This window comes from Coregonus clupeaformis, unplaced genomic scaffold (genome assembly GCF_020615455.1).
Source record: "Coregonus clupeaformis isolate EN_2021a unplaced genomic scaffold, ASM2061545v1 scaf0019, whole genome shotgun sequence".
Lineage (NCBI taxonomy): Eukaryota > Metazoa > Chordata > Actinopteri > Salmoniformes > Salmonidae > Coregonus > Coregonus clupeaformis.
The window spans coordinates 821,442-828,947 of NW_025533474.1; positions in this window are offsets into that span (position 1 = coordinate 821,442).

Here is a 7,506-nt window from a genome sequence, read left to right on the forward strand (position 1 = left end):
AATAAGTTCAGAAGTAAAAATGTGCTTAACAAGACACATAATAAGTTCCATGGACTCACCTGTGTGCAATAATAGTGTTTAACAGGATTTCTGAATGACAACCTCATCTCTGTACACCACATATACAATTATCTGTAAGGTCCCTCAGTCGAGCAGTGAATTTCAAACACAAATTCAACCACAAAGACCAGGGAGGTTTTCCAAAGCTTCGCAAAGAAGGGCACATATTAGTAGATGGGTAAAAATAAAATAAAAAGCAGAACATTTCTTTGAGCGTGGTGAAGTTATTAAGTACACTTTGGATGGTGTGTCACTACAAAGATACAGGCGTCCTTCTTAACTCAGTTGCCGGTGAGGAAGGAAACCGCTCAGGGATTTCACCATGAGGCCAATGGTGACTTTAAAACAGTTAGAGTTGAATGGCTGTGATAAGATAAAACTGAGGATGGATCAACAACATTGTAGTTACTCCATAACACTAACCTAATTGACAGAGTGAAAAGAAGCCTTTACAGAATACATTCACATTTCAGTCATTTAGCAGACGCTATGGTCCCCGTGGGAATCAAACCCACAACCCTGGCGTTGCAAGCACCTTGCTCTACCAACTGAGCCACACAGGACACAAATATTACAAAACATGCATCCTGTTTGCAATAAAGCACTAAAGTAAAACTGCTAAAAAAATGTGGCAAAGAAATGCACTTTTTATGTCCTGAATAAAAAGTGTTATGTTTGGGGCAAATCCAACACAACACGTCACTGAATGCCACTGTTTTCTTGGTGGTGGCTGCATCATGTTATGGGTCTGCTTGTAATCGACAATGACTAGGGAGTTTTGGGGGGTTAAAAAGAAACGGAATAGAGCTAAGCACAGGCAAATTCCTAGAGGAAAACCTGGTTCAGACTGCTTTCCTTCCACTGACTCCTCAGGAGAGTTCTGGACTCTGCCAGTGCGGCCACACCACCACAAGAGACTACAGGTGGCCGCCATCTTTAACCCCCCTCCTGCCTGAACGTCTTGTGGACTAGAACGCCAGTTAACCCCCCTCCTGCCTGAACGTCTTGTGGACTAGATGCCAGTTAACCCCCCTCCTGCCTGAACGTCTTGTGGACTAGAGCGCCAGTTAACCCCCCTCCTGCCTGAATGTCTTGTGGACTAGAGCGCCAGTTAACCCCCCTCCTGCCTGAACGTCTTGTGGACTAACACGCCAGTTAACCCCCCTCCTGCCTGAACGTCTTGTGGACTAGACACTAAAAGCTAAGAACAGGATGCCAGAACAGGATCCGGCACCTCTCCGTTTTGAACTGTTTCATTCTGGAACCTATTTGGCCGGATCCGGTACCTCTCCTGGCATTGTCACTTTTTGCAATGTAAAAATGCAAATAATCTCTCCCAGAACTCTCTCTGCTCTGACAGACATGAGCCTCCAACTCTAATCTCTCCCAGAACTCTCTCTGCTCTGACAGACATGAGCCTCCAACTCTCATCTCTCCAGCATTGCCCATCATTTATAGAGTCGCAACAAGGATTCTGGAGGAGCTGCAGCACGCCTGATCAATTCAAATACATTTTACAAAGTTATAGAATTATTGCTGTCTGTTCAGAAATAAATGAAATAATTCAAAATAGCCTACTACACGATGTGAAAGCCTAAAATGTAGCCACAGAGGATAAATAGCCCAGCTGTGCAGCATAGCCCAATATCAAGGCATAGCCTACAGTCCGGAACGCTGAGGCAAATCTGTCAGTGAAACTGGAAAGCATTTTTAGGACTATAATTTCCTCATAATGTAGTATACAATATATCTCCATTGAGTTTTCATTGATCTCAGATTCTCAGTTTGTCAGTGTCAAAATTGCCTGTCATCTCGATCATTTATGCTGTATTATGGCGCTTTCAAGACAACTGGGAACTCGGAAAAAAACTAGGTCGAATCATGACATCAGTGATCTTCAGATCAGGAAAGTCGGAGCTCTAGAAAGAGGTCAGAATTCCGTTTGGATGACCGTTCAAAACGAAGTTTCCAGTCGGAGCTTTCCCCAGTTCCCAGTTCTCTTGATCGCACTGAAGTCGGAAGTTGGAGATTTCCCAGCTCCGAGTTCCCAGCTATTTTGAGCGTGGCATTAAAAAGACTGTGCCAAAGTCTCCAGTCAAGTAAAATGACGTAGAATTGCATGACGGTTTGTAAAAGGCCAAACATTTCCCGGACCCTAGGCCAAAAAAAAAAAAAAAAAAAACGTGTGCAACTTCTGTAAGTGCCTCTACTCTACTGCTCTATGCCACTACGCAAATGTGATGATATATATACAATGCTTTATTATAAAGGGGATTTTTTTTTTTGTCATGTGTTCCGGTACCTCAGAGCGCCCCAGGTCTATGTTTTAAAGAAACGCCCCTCAAGATTAAATTGGAGATGAATGGAGAGAGAACGTTCTCTGCTGAGTTTATAAAACTGTAAAAAGCGCAGCACGGTAGCGCTGTTTTATGTACAATGTTGTCAACAAAATTAGGTTGCTGTTACTCCTGTCGCTATTGCAGAATGCAGCCTTTTGACAGCATGTACTAAAGTTGATTTAATCCAGGCTTGCATTAGTCCCCTCGTTTGGTGATTGGCATTTAGGTTGTGACAACGATAAGGCAGCAGACAGACAGACCTACAGACACTACAGTATGTTTTAGCAGGAAGTCTGGCAGGGTGACCTGATTTGTAACCATTTTGTCAAACAGATTGTGAACCAAAAGTGTAAGTTTGATTCTGGAGGAGGAACAATAAATATAAACTAATTTGGGTAGAATGCAGGGGCAGATTTATGTCATCTAGTCTTCAGGAGATTTGATTAGCCATTTACTTTATTTAGTCTCATTTCAAACAATTGCCTAAAATATACGGTAAGTCTGATCAGTGGAACAATTCTCATTCCAAACAATGGTCTAGAATACAGGGTAATTACTGAGCTTCTCAGCAACAACACTACTGGTATTCCCCACACTTACTGTATTATTCACATAGCAAATCTCACTTCAAGCTATTTTCAAAAGTTGGCCGCCCTGCTGGTTAATATAATGGATAACAATCTGTGGTTCACTTCACGTAACAGCGTTGAGTTTAAAATGAGGGTCAGATTATTTTATTTTTTACATAAAATGAATCACTTCCTTCAAATCAACACATTCTTCCATCCCCTTTCTCTGTCTTAGCTAGCCATTGACTACACTCTAGCTAGCTAGTTAGCAGAGCACTAGATCAAATAATCATTTTGTTTTACTTAGCCTTGATCATTGTTTGTACAGTATGTCAACTTTGGTGTCTATTTCAGACCTCCTGGCATTTCTCAAGGATGAGCATCAGAGCATTAAAAGGGGAGAAGCCCTCTAGAAGTCTGGCCATGTGGAGAAGAGCAGCTATAGTGAGGGACAACCTACCGGTTTGGTCAGGCCAATGTGATGGACATTTTTTAGTTTGTGCTTTTCTAATAACCAATTTCTGTGTTCATGCAAGTGACTGATTGAACGAATCCTCACTATACGTATCTGCAATTTGGCAGTACGCCCAGAACCTTGTTTAGAGAAAGGGATCTCTCAGTTTCAAGGTCTCAGCTTAGAGAGAAGAAGCCTTGTGAGGTATTGGTCGGTCACATGCATGACCCAGTATTGGTCGGTCACATGAAGGAAGCAAACGTTAATTATGAATTAATTATGAATGGTGAAAAAGCTAAATCATGCAAATATAATTTGTCTGTATATATGAGAACTAACGGGAAGGCGCCGGGTGGAGCTCCTGATCAAAATGTGTACTTGGTTCATTGAGTTGTTTTAAACCTCTCCAATTAACTGATAATAAACAATGATTCATTTAAGATTGACTTTGAGTGTCCCTGTGTAGAATTTCCATGACACCAACATGAGGGATAAAGTTGATCCTGTGTTGGTGAGTGTAGCTATTAAGTTAAGTTACAGCTGTCAACATTCTACAAGGAAAGAGACACTTAATCATTTATATAATCATTAACCAGATTACCCGGATACCAGACTTAGATGAGTGATAACTCAGTTCTAGAATGTTGTCATTGATGAGAATGAATCTAAAAATCTATTGACATTCAGAATAAGACTTAGTTTAGACATCCAGCCTGTATTGGAGTTTCATGACCAGAGACAAATCTTCAAAGGCACAGTATTTATTTATTCAGAGTGGTACATGCATTCACACAGTTTTGACTTATAGAATCCTTCCCACTATATGATTGATATGTCAAGTGACACAATCCCAAGTTATCAATTAAAAGTTTATGGAAAAACTCCACTTGTCCTCATGTGAAAATGACAGTTCATTAATAAATATTCTACAGCTTTAATGTCATCAATCAAATCAAACTATATTTATATAGCACGTTACAACAAATGCATTTCAAAGTGTTCAAAGTCATGCATTGAAAGGCATGTGGCACTTAACATATTTCCTCTTGGCAGGTCTCTATAGGTGACCAGGGGATTCTCTCTACCACGTGGATCCTGGCTGGCATGGCGCTGTCGGTGGAGCAGCAGGAGGCTATACGGCAGGCAACAGTTGGACAGCGCACCAACCCCAACTGGCACAACATGAGGAGAGGAAAGTTGACGGCCAGCAATTATGGAGCAGTGGTTAGGGCCAAGCGCATTACTCCGTCGCTATTAAAAAGGGTCCTCAGATCACAGTCGTTGGATGGGGTGATGTCCGTAAAGAGAGGCACAGATAATGAAGAGGAAGGCATCAAGGCATTCCAAATGGCTACAGGGAATGTTGTGCAGGAGTCAGGGCTTTGGGTCACAGGGTCTGGGATCCTGGGTGCTTCACCGGATGGTCTGGTGGGCACCACAGCAGTGGTGGAGGTCAAGTGTCCCTATGGTGCAAGGGACCTTACCATTGAAGAGGCAGTGAAGTCGAAGGATTTCTATATCAAGGAGGGAGAGTCTTACTGCCTCCGTGAAGACCATCCTTACTGGCACCAGGTCCAAGGTCAGCTCCACATCACTGGAAGGGACTTGCTTCTTCGTTGTGTGGACCACCAAAGCCTCCATCCCCATCCAGCATGACGACCTCTGACCTCTGGCAGACTCATATTGCTGGACTAGAGGAGATTTTCCAAGGACCACATGCTCCCAAAGTTGGCATTGCAACAGTGAACATCTGTAAATATCTTGTCAATAGTTTTTGCACACAAATCAGTTTTTGTTCTCACCTTGAGGTTTTATTCCAATCAGTTGTTTTCGTGGGGCACTGGATCAGCGTTCTCGTCGCTCCTCCTGTCAGTACCTGTTTTCAGGGAAGCCAATGGTCCAAAAATATTCCACATTGTTCATACACACACACACACTAGGCTACCAGAATAGGTTATATTACATACAAGTTTTGCTCAAAGCAGCCAATTAAAGTAATGTAGTTAAAGTAAGTTCAATCACAACGGCTGGTCTGAGATTATCTCCTCACAGTTTCATTCACCTTTCATTTTATCATGGGCCCAGTGGGAATTTATATATGTGATGTTTCAATTATTTATTTCCCCCTTTGTTGTGTTGAGCTTCCTTTTCTGGTAAATGCAGGGCCGTTTTTCTTTCTCAACGGAAAATGGCAGCTGCCTGAGCATTTGCAATGCCGGACCATTTGCAAACTATCAATTAGCCAGGTGAATTTGTAGATATATATGCACATTATGTTTGTTAGCCAACTAGCCAGCCAGTTTAAGTGGAATGATTAACTGACAATATTTAAATTTAACTGACAATATTTCAAATTAACTGCCAACAACAAAGCAAAGCAACATCTAAGCAAAAGGCTACCTGCTATCCCACCATATGGCATCATCCCTTGTGCCTGGAACTTCAATGTTACCACTGAACTCCAAATAAGATGTGAGTAGAGTTGGACACACCCTACGAAAATCCGAAAATCATCTGGACTGCTGAGAGAGAGAGAGAGAGAGAGAGAGAGAGAGAGAGAGAGAGAGAGAGAGAGAGAGAGAGAGAGAGAGAGAGAGAGAGAGAGAGAGAGAGAGAGAGAGAGAGAGAGAGAGCGATATCGAGAGAGTGAGAGAGAGAGAGAATCTAAGAATGGGAGACACATCACTTCCAGCAGATCTCCTTGCTGAGGGTGGGGTTGAACATCCACTGCTTCTCGTTGGGTGAGCCTCATGTCTAAAACATGGGAAAAAGGGGACAAAGTCAAAGTCCACAAATTCAATGTTTTACACAATATTGTATCATATTTGATGCGTTACTGACCTGTTCATCCACAGGCTCGATGTGCTGTGGTCTCCCCAACCGGATCACACTGGATACAGGATGTCCATTCATCGGATGACCTGAGGGATGCACTCCTGTTGGACCGGAAAACAAAGAGGCATGTGGTCAGTGTTAGGTATTTTTCAATGCTGTATCAACATGTTTATCTGGACAGAAAACAGAGGCATGTGGTCAGTGTTAGGTATTTTTCAATGCTGTATCAACATCTTTATCTGGACAGAAAACAAAGAGACGTGGTCAGTGTTAGGTCTTTAACAATGCTGTATCAACATCTTTATCTGGACAGAAAACAGAGGCATGTGGTCAGTGTTAGGTCTTTTTCAATGCTGTATCAGCATCTTTATCTGGACAGAAAATGCATTGTTTATCATAACACAAACCCAACTAGTTTGGCACAGTTTGACACATTTTCTATTAGCCATTCAACTGCTGTGTCAGGCTAGTTTGGCACATTGTCTACTAGCCCAGTCTGAAAAGTACTAGCCTCGGGTTAGCTTCATTTCCATCCCTGATGATATTTCTAACTGACTTCATAGGTCATTTGATTAGTCATATACAACACAGATGCACTCGTGGAACAAAACCGTTTCTGTGTTTTGTATGGGGGAAAACATTGAGCCCACAAATCCTTTGTGAGCTAGCTAGCCAACTTTAGCTAATGTAGCTAACTAGTCAACGAAGGTGCTTAACTAGCTAGCCCACCAGGCAATATTTAGCTAGCTAGCTAGTTAAGATTAGCTCACCGCTCGTGTAGTCTGACTTTAAGTGCAAGCTAACCAACTATCCCTTGCCATGGGGCCGGCCTAACGTTAGCTAGCAAGTCTGACTACACGAACGGTGAGTTAACATTAACTAACTAGCTAAATGTCCCTTCCCTGGTGGACTAACGCTAGCTAACATGTCACCAAGTGAAAAAGTATGACTACACAAACAGTGAGCTAAAGTTAACCAGTTGGTTAGCTCACTAAAGACTTGTCAATAAAAAGGTTACAACAGTCATTATGCTAGCCTATGCTGGGTTTCTTTTGACTTATAAGGAATGTAACGTGCGTTGTACACTTAACTACAATCGGTGGATGTCTAGCTAACGTTCATTAGCACCTCGCTAACCACAGATATTTGACCTAACCAAAATAGCTTGTTAGCTACTAGCAAACAGGGCATACCTTATCGGCTCCAGCAATGTCTCTCGATTACAGAGGTTAGAAAATGATAAAATGCA